Source organism: Podarcis bocagei (genome assembly GCF_964188305.1).
Source record: "Podarcis bocagei genome assembly, chromosome: 8".
Lineage (NCBI taxonomy): Eukaryota > Metazoa > Chordata > Lepidosauria > Squamata > Lacertidae > Podarcis > Podarcis bocagei.
In genome coordinates this window covers 16,183,176-16,196,722 of record NC_138133.1, presented here as the reverse complement: position 1 = coordinate 16,196,722, position 13,547 = coordinate 16,183,176, and the positions used below count along the sequence as shown (strand labels likewise).

Sequence of the window (13,547 nt, the reverse complement as noted above, 5' to 3'; positions counted from 1 at the left end):
GCTTCCAGCCTGCATGTAAAGACCCAATTGACTCTTTTGCCCTTGCCCTATTCAGTACATATGAACTAAGGCCACTGTATAAAATCACCCTGCATATTTCTCTCACTTCTGGTATTGAGGCAGTGGGGTGAAAATACTGCCCACTCATAGCATTGGAACATGGGAAATGCAAGACAACCTTAACACGTGCGCCCAGACTCTTATTTGGCAAGATGGGAATGGTTTTGCTATCCACTTGCCCCGATTTGCAATACAGCTTCCAAAGTCATGCCAAATGTGCAGAGCATTTTCATAATGGATTTGGATCCATCCCTTTATGGGGTGTTAGGGGAGGTGGGTTTTGGAGGGCATTCTGATGAAATTTTAAAATCAACTGGTATTCCATGGTTTCTCCCCAAGATTCTGCCTGGATCTGAATTCAAGAGCATTACATACTAGATAACCAGTATAGAAATTGGAGGTCTACTGTGGTTCTAGCTTGATACCCAAACCCATGGGAGTAACTACTTGTAGGGGGTGCTGTAAATACAGTATTTGTGATTTTCTGCTTCCACGGCTTAAACCACGCATTCACTTTTCTGCATTAGTCCCAATCTGTGAAAAACAAAGTAGTGACTGAATGTACAAGATGCAATTAAACAAGTCGTAAATGATGTTTGTGATGAACATTGATGATTGAGATCAGCATTGCAAAACTGGCTATGAACTTTTGCCCGGCAAGTCTCCTGGATATGCAATTCCAATATGTAAGAAGGTGGAAATACATATGAAAACAGTACCGGTTAACTGTTTGAGGTAAGGAACGGAGAGTTGAAGGTGGGATTAAGCCATCCATGTTCCTCTCACCGCCCAACTGATGAATAAGAATACTAGTGATTATCCAACACCTAGCATTTAAACTAGGGGAAATGCACATAGCACCACAAACATGAAATTATTATTATTATTTATTATTATTATTATTATTTATTATTATTTATTATTATTATTATTAATTTATTTATACCACGCCCATCTGGCTGAGTTTCCCCAGCCACTCTGGGCAGCTTCCAATCAAGTGTTAAAAACAATACAGCATTAAATATTAAAAACTTCCCTAAACAGGGCTGCCTTCAGATGTATTTTAAAAATAAGATAGCTGTTTATTTCCTTTGCATCTGAAAGGAGGGCGTTCCACAGGGCGGGCGCCACTACCGAGAAGGCCCTCTGTCTGGTTCCCTGTAACCTCACTTCTCGCAATGAGGGAGCCGCCAGAAGGCCCTCGGTGCTGGATCTCTGTGTCCAGGCTGAATGATGGGGGTGGAGACGCTCCTTCAGGTGTACAGGACCGAGGCCGTTTAGGGCTTTAAAGGTCAGCACCAACACTTTGAATTGTGCTCGGAAACGTACTGGGAGCCAATGCAGATCTCTCAGGACTGGTGTTATGTGGTCCCGGCGGCCACTCCCAGTCACCACTCTAGCTGCCGCATTCTGGATTAATTGCAGTTTCCGGGTTACCTTCAAAGGTAGCCCCACATAGAGCGCATTGCAGTAGTCCAATTGCACTAAAGCCCTTTTCTGTGTATGTATGGCCCAAGATCAGGGAGATTATGTATCTGACTTTTTCAAAATGTCCAGCTCTATAAGAGTCCATAGGAAGTAACAGCAAAAGTTAGTAGAAAATGACTGACTCCCCCCCCCCCACACCCATTAATGATTATATGCTACTGAATCACTTTTCTAGTGAGGGTGAGAGTGATGCCATCTATAAGCTGAGAGGAGGGAAAGGTACCTTTTCGAATGTGAAAGAGCTTCTCAAAGTCATTTTCAACCTAAGAACTACCAAAGGAATTATTATTGGGGTTTTTTCTGCTTTAGGGAGCCATCAGCGTTTTTGTGAGGTAAGCAGACATTGTGCAAAACCCTGATTTTCTGCCAGTCCTATTTGCATGCCTGAAAACTGGCAGATTTTCTGCTAAATAAAAGGCAAAGAGGCTACCATGCTTAACTGACCTGAAACAAAAAGGGTCAAGAATTAATACAGGAACACAGACACTGAGCACCAAGAACTTTGTATATATTCACTCCCTTACATCATTGACTATTAGAGGAGAAAAATGTGTATCTATGCGTATGATTCTTCTCCTCTATTTCTCTGGGTAGTTTGTTTATGTTACTCTGTACGGAAGGTAATGATTCATGAGCCAGATCTGAAGCATCTTGACTTCTCTGTAATTGCTTCCTCACCTCATTAGATCCTCTGCATGCATGGCTTCTTTCAACTGTTGTATCAAAATTAGGTAAAATGCTTACAAACACATCCGTTTTATGTTCAAGGGCACTTACGCTATTTTTAATTACAATAAAAATTGGCGAGGCACCGGGGGACAAATTTTACCGGTGAGGGACATATCTTTGGAAGAGCCTCTTTTTTGTTTTGCTACACCCCAGTGGCTCAAGCATAATTTAGGTGGGGAAGAACAAGGGCCCTGTTGAAATGCAAGAATGCCCATGTTTACTGATGACTTACTAAACATCAAGACAGAGAAGTATGTAAATTCTTCAAGGGTATTGTCAGATAGGACTATGCTGCCAGAGCAAAAACAGAATTCTGTTCATGGTTGGGGAAGTCCGTGAATTCCTTCCTTTCAAAATTGGATGGTTCAGTGCAGTTAGGAGGACAACGCTTGGGGTTAGAGTTGCTACAGACATTTCTCCTGAAATGAATGTGAAATTGAATTTGGGAGTGAAATATCATGAAATATCAGAGGAATAATAAAGGAGTCTAAAATATATTGATAAACCCACCCCTTGTCTATCACCCAGTCTGACCTAAAGTGAAATCTTGAAAGTGCATTTGGATGTCATTTCCCAGGTAAAACGTTCAAGGAATTCTGATGGAAGCCAATGTTTTCTTTTGAGAAGAGTAACAACATTTCTGGGAGTGGTTCTCTACATCCTGGCCAATAGCCCTTACCTTAAAGCGAAATGCCTGAGGTGAAAGGTGCTCTAAACACTGTTTCCTCAATCTCCCCTCTTCACCTTTTCCTTTCTCTTAGAACTAGTTGCTACATTTGATAGAAATAAATGGTAAACCTTTTTCTGGATGGTGGCACTTCAGACTGCAGATAGGGGCTTCTCTTTTTACATAGTCATATGCAGTGCTTTTTCCTGGGGGTACGCAGGGGTACGCATACCCCTAAACATTTTGTGAATCTCAGTTTGGCCTCATTGAGGGGCAGTATTTCAATATGGGTAGGAAAATGAGAGTACCCTCAACAATTTTTTAGAAAAAAAGCACTGGTGGCTTCCAGAAGTGCGCCTTACCACGTGACGAGCGCCGAAGGCAGGCGGAGCAATGGCAGCTGAAAGGGATGTTGAGCTTGAGTTAGAAGTGGAGCCCAATGGCTTGGCAGGTAGTGGAGAGCAACCAGCCGAGAAGCCATGGAAGCATGACAGCGGAGCGGCTGACCTTGAGCGCATCACCGACTACGCAGAGGAGAAAGAGATCCAGAGCTCCAACTTGGAAACAGCGATGTCAGTGATTGGAGACCGAAGATCCAGAGAGCAGAAAGGAAAGCAGGAGCGGGAAAAAGAACTGGCCAAAGTCACAATCAAGAAAGAAGATTTGGAGTTGATTATGAACGAGATGGAAATATCCAGGGCAGCAGCAGAACACAGCTTGCGAGAACACATGGGGAACGTGGTGGAAGCACTGATTACCCTCACCAACTGAGGGCCAGCTGCTAGATGGACTTTTGAGGAGCAAGGGAAGGAGATAGCCTCTCTTTGGCCCGTTCTGCATAGGTTCTTTGCATATGGTATTTTAAAGCTGCTGGAATAAATATTCCAGGGGTTTTTTTTGAAGAAAAAGCACTGGTCATATGAAAGAAACACTTGCTGTTTCTTGGGCAGGGCATTAGCCTGACTCCTCCCTGTAAAGGCAGAATTATATGGTTGAAGCAACTTTAAATCAGTGCCGCCTTCACGACCAAAAATATTAGTTTAAGGAAAAAGAGCTTCTGGCAGAAGCAAAGTGCAATAGCATGTGTTCTTTGAATGCTCTTCCCTCTTCGTGCTCCAGTTTTGTATGGTTAAGGCTGAAATCCTATAGATGTTTTCCCTTGGAGCTTGCTTCTGATTTCATTGCACAGTGCTTTGCAGAAATACAATGCAGTGTGTGGCTATGGTGAGCAATAGGCATTAATTGCAAGTTTTCCAACTCCACGTTAAATAATAATGAATTGAAAAATATATATGCAGAGATATTGGAATTTCTATTGTAATTGCAATAAGTTATTTTGATGTCCTGCTTTGATGTCCTATGCTATATTGATACTGTGAAGGACTAGGAGTAGTAATCCTGGAATCATTATTCTGGGAGAAAAAAGACAGAAAGACTGTTACTGAGGGAGAGAGCTCTCTTCCTACTTCTGCCAAGCAGTGGTGTAGTCTCAGGTCAACTGTATGCAAAGGTGCATCCTTCTGAGTTTGCTTGCTGGGTAGGAAGTTTGCAGAGAGGAGGAATGGAGATATCTTATTTAAATTAAAACAACATTGAAAGAATGAAAGAAAGAAAGAAAACAACATTCAGGCTTTCATTTTTTAAAAGAATCAAACTCAGCACTGAATAGATAGATCAGCAATTAACTTGCTGGAATTCATGGAGCTGTTATTTTTTTCTAGTCAAATGTGTAACAGAAGAGAGAGGGTGGGTGGGATGGTTTTAGAAGGTTGCTCTTTACACCTTTGAGTAATTTCTGCTATCTTTGCTGTTTGTAAGAAGAAAACCCTGAGGGCTTCATTGTACTATCCCAATGCACTGTTGCAATTGCCCCACCATCAGCTCACTTGTGTGTTTGTTCAGAGAGCAGAATTAGTGCACAATGTAGCAAAAATACCTAGGTTTTATTACAGGTGGGGAAGGGACATGATAAAATAACAATAACAATAACAATAATTGTTTCCCCAGCCACTCTGGGTGGCTTACAGCATATATAAAAACATAATCAAACATCAGATATTAAAAACCTTCCAATACAGGGCTCCCTACAGATGTCTTCTAAAAGTTGTGTAGTTCTTTATCTCCTTGACATCTGAAAGGAGGGCGTTTCACAGGGAGGGAACCACTACCGAGAAGGCCCTCTGCCTGGTTCCCTGCAACTTCGCTTCTTGCAGTGAGGGAACCAGCAGAAGACCTTCTGAGGAGGACCTCAGTGTCTGGACTGAGCAAAGGGGGTGGACACGCTCCTTCAGGAAAAGCACAAAGGCGGTGCTTATGCATAGAAGGATTGGAATGGCACTCATCAGCACCATATTTTCCTCTATTGGAATTCATATGAACAGTTCCTGGGAATGGCAGGCCTGCACACACCATCCTGTGCTTATCCATCTCTCCCTCACACCTGCATACAGATTACCTAGGGAAGGAACAGAGGAGAACATTAGGATTCTGTTCCTGATTCACTGGAAAAATGCATTGGGATTCTTTTGGGAACGGGAGGTTATCAGGATTTCATTGAATCATGTTCATATTTCTCTGCATGTAGGCATTCATGTCATCCCAGTATGGGTACAGGGCCCTGTGTACAGGTATACATACTTTTTCACATTTATACCCCATTGTTAAGGAGCACAATGTGGCAAAACATGAAAGCCACCCCATGTTATCCCCTCTCAACAGCTCAATGAGGTAGTTGGAGCCAGATGTGTGTGTGACTCATCAAAAGCTTTATGGCTAAGTACGTATTTAGTCTCAGGCATCCCTGGTTCAATTCCAGTTATTCTATCCACAACTCTGTGTGTCTTAGTCCTTCTACAGTTCAGTGTTTAGAGAGGCTTCTATTATTGAGAGTTCTGTGGATTGATGAGGTCTGCTAGGAGAAGCTGGCATCTTTCAAGGGGAATAAAAGATCATAAACATTACTTCTCGAATTATAGCTTGATGGATGCTCTGTTACACGCTGAACATTCAGGAAGCTTATATGAAAAGAGGGAGTTTAAGAGCTGGGGAATTTGACTGCGAAGCGTAGGAAGTTAACGTTAAAACTTTGTCGCATTATGGTTGTTAAGGAAAAAGACATACTGTGAATTTTGAAGGTGAGTTCTCTGTGGCTCCTGGCTGGAAGAAAAGTAGCAGTATGGAATTGGGAGGAAAAGACTGACATAAAATGAGGATAGACAAAATTAAGGATAAAATAAGGATGGACAAATCTGTCCATTTGATCCTCTCACTTCTTAATTTTTCCAGTTTGCTTACCTGCTCTTTTAGGGGACGCGGGTGGCACTGTGATCTTAACCACAGAGCCTAGGGCTTGCCGATCAGAAGGTCAGTGGCTCGAATCCCCGCGCTGGGGTGAGCTCCCATTGTTCAGTCCCAGCTCTTGCCCACCTAGCGGTTCAAAAGCACATCAAAGTGCAAGTAGATAAATAGGTACCACTCTGGCAGGAAGGTAAACGGCATTTCCGTGTGCTGCTCTGGTTTGCCAGAAGCGGCTTAGTCATGCTGGCCACATGACCCAGAAGCTGTCTGCAGACAAATGCTGGCTCCCTTGGCCTATAGAGCGAGATAAGCATGCAGCCCCAGAGTTTGTCTGCGACTGGACCTAACGGTCAGGGTTAACTTTTACCTTTACCTTAACCCCCTTCCAGATCAAGTTGAATCCTACATATCCAGTCTAGGGAACCATCCACTAAGGATGCCTCAGTCTTATATGGATTGAGCTTCATTTGATTAGCTCTCAACCAGTCCAAACTGGCAGACAATTCTAATTTTATTTATTTTGTTTTCTTTAAACATTTTACGTGCCACTTAACTACAATAGTTTCTAAGCTGTTTACAAAAATAATGTGTTAAAGCACCTCCAGAATAGATTTCTCAGAATATAAATAACAATGGCATACCTACATGCACACACAATTGATTTGAGGGACAAAGGCGGTTGTATTTTTGAGGGGAGAAGGAAGCTGGATCCATATGGCTTATCTATTTCTTTGAAGAATGAATTCCAACACAATTATTTTAGCTCATGTAAATGTTCTCTCAAATAACTCCCACAAATAACAGTGATATGGAAATCATTTATACTAGGCTATTTCAAAACTATGGGTAGGTAAACAACAACAGCAGCAGCAGCAGCAGCAACAAAAATATGTTAGTGTCTGCTTATTCAACAAGACAGTAACCTCATGTGCCTTCTGGCCATATTCTGGGGTCCAGGTTCCTGTGAAGTGACTTAGCTGCACAAATGGGTCTGAGCACAGGCTCCTTTCATTCTGTGTACACACAGAGACCTACGTTGGAGATTTGGAGTGCAATGCATATGGGCACAAGTCTGTTGGGTGCCTGGTATGTTAAAAAGAAAGACAACCCAGATTTTAATTTACATGGAAAATAGGGGGACTAGCCCACTTCTGTAATGATTTCACACCTGACATATTGCTGAAGTGCTTTTTCAGTGCTAAAACCAGGCTTGAAACTAGACTAGAATGGATCTAGATAATCCAGCGGCGTAGCGTGGGTTATCAGCACCCGGGGCAAGGCAAGTAATTTGCGCCCCCTAACCCAGGGCAAGGCAATTAATTTGCGCCCCCTAACCCGGGGCAAGGCAAGTACAGTAATTTACTCTCCCAAGCAGCAGCAGCGAGGCTTCTCTTTCCCCCGCGCTCTCCTGGAGCTGCCTCTTTTCTTTCCTTTTTTCCCTTTCTCCAAGGCTTTTCGCTTTCTCTCCTTAATTGATTCCTCCTCCACACCGCAGCATTTCCTGGCTGCTTCCCCCCCCCCTTGCCCTCTCTCTCCTCCTCGCTCTGCTTGCCTTGCCCTGCCCTGCCTGAGGGTGCCCTGAGGAGACTCCGCTCTCCTTTTTGACCAGGCGAGGTGGAAAAGTCTCTTCCCGCCCCCTCGCCAGACTCCCTGCTCGGCTCGGCTCACTACCCAGGCGGCCAGTGGAGAGAGAGCCGCAATTACCATAAAGCTCCTCTCCCTCCGCTTCGCCAAGCTGTCAAAGCCCGGCAGCAGCAGGCGCAGCCAGACCCCCGCCAGCCAGCCAGCCCGCCCGCCCGCCCGGCTTCCTCTCCTTTTTTTGCCCGCGGCAGAAGGCTTCGCTCTCCCCCTTCCGCGACCTCCTCGCCAAGCCGAGCGAGCGCGGGCTCCCTAACCCGTGGATTTTAGTAGGGGCAGAGAGCTGCTAGTGCGAGCGCGCCCCCCGCCCATGTTGCGCCCGGTGCGGCCGGCCCCCCTGGCACCCCCCACGCTACGCCACTGAGATAATCATAATTTTCCTGAAGGAGAGAGCTCCTGTCTCCATGTAGTGTGTGTGTGTGTGTGTGTGTGTGTGTGTGTGTGTGTGTGTGTAGAGGAGTGTATTCTCCCTCCCCGCTTCTTCATCTATGAAGCAACCATCCTAGTTCAGGTGAACTGGTCTTGAATTGTGGGATGCAATTCTGTCTTCCAGACATTATTGCACTACAGCTCCCTTCATCTGTGACCATTGGCCATGCAGGCTGGGACTGGTAAGAATCATTGTCCAAAAATATCTTTCAGGGGAAGAATGTTTTAGAGTATATGTAGCTACCGAATATGACATTGTGGCTGCTTGACAGCTTATTTGCTTCACCACAGATATAGTTAGTTTTAAATCCGTCCCCCCCTTTGCCTTGCTCCAGCTGTCTCTTGGGCTATTATTTGTTGTTCTTGAAGGTGCTGCTTTATTTATTTATTTGCTTGGCAGCAACTGCTGTTGGGAGGAAAAGAGACTTTTTTTAAGATTCTGAGACATCTCTTCAGCATTGTCTTGTCTCCTTATTTTAAATTCCTCACTTTGATTCCCTTCACTTGTTGGGATTTCACCAAGGGAGGAAGGCTGTGTTGGGTTTCACTAACTCCTGGATATATGTTGGCATCTGTAATCTCTCCCTGTGTTTATTCACCTGAGATTCCAGTACTGAATTCAGGAGTTCATCCCCACTCCTCCTCCTTGGAGGCCAAGCATGAGTTAATCTTCACGTTAGTTTGGTTCCATTCCTCTGCACAGTACAGAATGGATTTTGCCCTTGTGTGAGTAGAATACCATTAACGGAGGAGGCTATAGGGATGCCAAACTGCATAGTTCTTGGCCTATTTCACCCCTTAGACCCAGGTGATGTAGTTTTTAAGCAGTGTAAACTTCTGACTTTTTTTAATGCCATCTGGATTGTTTATTGAGAGAGTGAGGAGAAAGTCCTGAAAGCAGGCAGAAATGGCTGTGTGAAAATTAATTGACACAGGGCTTACTTTCATGGTCCATAGCTTCTGTCCTACAGGTAACACATGCTCCTTTCAAAACGTACATACACACATATTTGCATGTCACCTTTCCAGCGTTCAAACCAAGTTCAAGGCAGCTTACGACATGAACAAATACACAATTTCAACAGAACAAAGGCAATAATTTAAAAAAATTAATAAAATATCAAAGAATCAGAACCAAATTGAACTAAAATAATGCAAAAATTAATACCAATAATATCATCAACCCCCCACCCCAAGAAAACCCCCTAAACAATACCCCAGCCCATGAGTCTGTTCAGCATCCTCAGCCTTTGTAGCTGGAAGTCAAAGAGGGCTAGCAAGGTAGGGAACACATCTTCCAGGACTCACAACCAAGGACTCAAAAGCCTCAGTGTAGCAAGAAATTAGTAAAGTAGCAGCAGTGTGTTGGAAATGCAGTGATGCCTGCATGATGGCAGCTCTGTGCTCATTGGGATGTGGTCAAACTGCTGGGTACACCTGTGGGGCTGCTACCACCAACCAGGAGCTCTCCCAAACATATCTGCCTCATCTGGTTCCACCCCTGTTCTGGTGAGTGGCAGTGTCACTGCCAAGAGGGTGTAGTTGGTGCTCATTCCCATCAAGTGTTTGTAAATACAATGCATACCACCTGGTGAGACAAGTGGTCACTCTCCTGTCCTCCTAATCTACCTGCTTTTGCGGTGAGAATCTCTGGGTAGCGTTGGATTTGGATTATGAAGAACGAGGTTCAGATCTCTGTGCAACTATGAATCTCAGTGGAGTCTTCAACCCCACACCACTGTTGTGATGGTAAAATATAGAGCTGCCTCTGAATTTCCCCTAAAGCAAACTTTAGATGTGAATGAGAAAAGGGCCCATGAGATTATGAAGGTAGAGAGAAAAGTTGTGAGATATTGCTACTGAAGTTGAGCTAAAAATCACCAAGGAGTTTCTCCTCAAAATGGGGGGATGCCATGAAGTTTCTCTGCGGTTGAAAGCATGCAGGCTATTTTGAAGGAGTCACTTTAAAAAAATAAAAAAATCTGCACAAAAGTTAGTATTAAATTTTGTGTTTAACTAAGTATTTATTGCAGTTTTGCACCTGCGGTGAAACTTTTTTGTTTTGTTATTAGGCCACATTATTTTAAAGATGTACCTTCAATTATAATAAATATATTCTTTTCATAATTTATAACTGACTGTAATTATTTCAAGTTACTTCTTCAAGTGCTTTGCCAGCAGAAAAATTATGTCAAACTTGCTAGTTTAACACATCTGTGGAGATGAGACTGCACTCAACTAAGCAATGGTCAAAGCAGACCCACTGAAGTCGGCTATCCTTTTACTCAGAGTAGACCCATTGTAATCAATGTCCATTACTAACTTAGGTTTTGTTTTTTAAAAAAGATCTGTGTGAAAGTTGGTTGAGTGCAGCTCAGTGGTCTTAAGTTAGTCATAGCTGTTGAATTCAGTGTTATCTACCCTAAGCATGAATTTAGTGTATGGTAACTGGGTATACAAGTTAAATTGAGTCTGGCCTGGTCTTAAAATAAAGCTATCATTCAAGCACTGAAGGAGATAACTGCATGTGCATTGCTCTGAGCTGCATGGAAAAAGGGACTGATAAAGTATGATTAAATAAATAAGGAGAGTGTGCTTGCACATATTCCTTGCTGGGGTGAGGAGAGACAAACAATCCCTCCCTCTACTCAGAAATTCTTCTTTTGAGTTGAATTCAGAGAGCAGGGAATGTGAGTTAACAAATTCCTCATCCTCCTCTAATCAGACCCAGAACTGGAAGCACTGATTATCTTGTGTGTGTGTGTGTGTGTCCTGGGATAAAATGATGGTGCAGGCATTGTCCAGTTTTCTAATTTAATTTCGCTAAACAATTGAATGGAATTATCACCTGCCTCTGATCCCACCTTGAGTGTGAGGCATCTGGTATTAGGGCTGAGCTCCTGTCCCCACTTTTGATAATAGCATCTCCCAATTTGTCTGCCTCCCCTGGACAGTGTCATCTTCACTGAACTTTATTAACCAGCACTAGAAACTAAACTTTCTGGGAACTGAGCTTGCTCAGCAAATTTTGTGACCCATCAATCTGAATGCAGATTATGAGTCACATATTGTGTGATGCTTGACAACTCCCCCCCCCCGTCTCTTTGCAGTTCAAGCAGACACAAAAATAGGTTTATAAAGCCCTGGTGTACTGCCTTGAACATCAGCCAGAACTCAGTTGTGCACAGGACATGAAGCTGATAAGAACTTCTCCTAAGAGAAGATCTTCTTCTTTGGCGATCACTTGTTGCCAAGTAAGATTGTCTTCCATGAACACGGTCTTAACAGTGAGTCCACAAGTGACTGTGGAGGCCAATTCTGGATCCACACACCCTTCCACAGTGGGGACATAGGTTTCTGGGTGGGAGTTGATCACAGTGAGGGTTTGCCAAGCATGCCTTCCTCTTAGCATGTTTCTCCCTTTCATCCTGAGTTTGAGCATCTTCAAAGTCCATGACACCTTTGGTAAAGGCTGTTCTCCAATTGGAGCGCTCACAGGCCAGTGTTTCCCAGCTGTCAGTGTTGATACTACATTTTTTTTTAGATTTGCCTTGAGAGAGTCTTTAAACCTCTTTTGTTAAGAGTAATTTAACTGCAGTCATCATTACAGATTTGGACCACAGCATTAATGTCCATCAAAGGACAGCTGTAGGCTGCCCTTTGGTGACACCCTGCCCCAGCAGGCTAGCAGGGCCCCAGCTTTCCACTGTCAGCCACAGATATGGGATACGGTGGGCCTGTGCCCAAATCTAGCCGTGGATACATTGCATCCAGTTGATAACCAAGGGCCTCTCTTCTGTCAGTCATACTCAGGAGGAGGCAAGCACTGATGTGAACTTTCATTCATTGCCCTTCAAAGCTCCAGGAAGAGGTGGGCAGCAGAGTCCATTGTAAATCTGCAGTCTTCAATTCTGTTGGATTCTCCTTATTTAGTCTTGCTGATTCAGCACTAGGTATCACTGGACAGCTCCCTTCATCCAGAACCGGGTGGACAGCTCCCTCATTGGCCCAGACCTCTGGCTCAACCCTGCCTCTGGCAATCTCCCATCTTTTCAATTTGTGCAATGTCGATGGTTGATGGACTGCATTACACTTTGTGGACGATAATTTGTATGGGCTAGATGCAGAACATGTTTCTTCATTTTTCTTTAGCACTGGGAACATAGAGTAGGGGGGGGAAATCCAATTTCTTAAAAGCTTCTGTCTTTACTTTCTGGGAGAAATAACAATAAAGACTCCCTGTCTCCATGCTTTTGTTCATAAATGAAAATGAATTGCTTGATTTCCAGATGTGATAATGTTGGACAACTACAATGCAAGCTGAAGTACATCTCAAAACACCTTTCTTCATTTGCATAATGCATTTCAGTTGCCTAATTCCAGCTTCAAGCTAGCCTCCACATTGCCAGGGTGAATGACTCAGATGATACTGCAATCAGGTTCTGCAAGCTTCTGACTTGATGACAAGAACAGTGTTTAAGACAGACAGATGCAGATTTGTAGAAACCAAGTCAAAAGGGTCCTGAGGCATAACTCTCAACTTCAAAACAAGAAAAAGTCTACATAACGGCCGCAGTGCTGCTGTCTCAGAAGGGTTTCTCACTTCAGTGAAGCTCAAAATTAGTGAGTAGTAGAGCTGGGTAATGGTGGTGACAGAGCTCCTTGCACCTCTTAAAATCTTCTTTGAGTCCCATGCTTTGCCAAGATAAATATGCACCTCTGTCAAAAACCTATGTTAAGATGCTGGATAAATTTAGCCCAGGTAAATTTATTCCAGAAGCCACTTTAAAACAAACCCTATACTTTACAGTGGTACCTTGGGTTAAGTACTTAATTCGTTCCGGAGGTCCATTCTTAACCTGAAACTGTTCTTAACCTGAAGCACCACTTTAACTAATGGGGCCTCCTGCTGCCACCGCACCGCCGGAGCATGATTTCTGTTCTCATCCTGAAGCAAAGTTCTTAACCCAAGGGAGTATTTCTGGGTTAGCGGAGGCTGTAACCTGAAGCGTATGTAACCTGAAGTGTATGTAACCCGAGGTACCACTGTATATGTATCCAAAATAGTTCAAAAACATTTTTTTTTGGGGGGGGAGGAGGGACTTCTTAAAACCAACAGAATGCAATTGACAACCTGGAAGAGCCTGGTCTCACTTCTGCCTGGAATCAACACTGTTACGGAATGAGATGGTAAATATAATCTGGACATGCTCAGAGGAATTGGGTTCTCCAGCTATAC

The 13,547-nt window shown here is 43.6% G+C and overlaps 1 protein-coding gene and 1 pseudogene across 7 annotated transcripts in view; both read left to right on the top strand.

Moving 5' to 3' along the window:
- CDH18 (cadherin 18) overlaps positions 1-13,547 on the top strand; it is a 686,153-nt gene that overhangs the window by 469,419 nt on the left and 203,187 nt on the right. The gene's annotated exons all lie outside the window — the stretch shown is intronic.
- LOC308593906 (huntingtin-interacting protein K pseudogene) lies at positions 3,304-3,840 on the top strand (annotated as a pseudogene). Its single transcript has one exon. The product of its transcript is annotated as a huntingtin-interacting protein K pseudogene (transcript).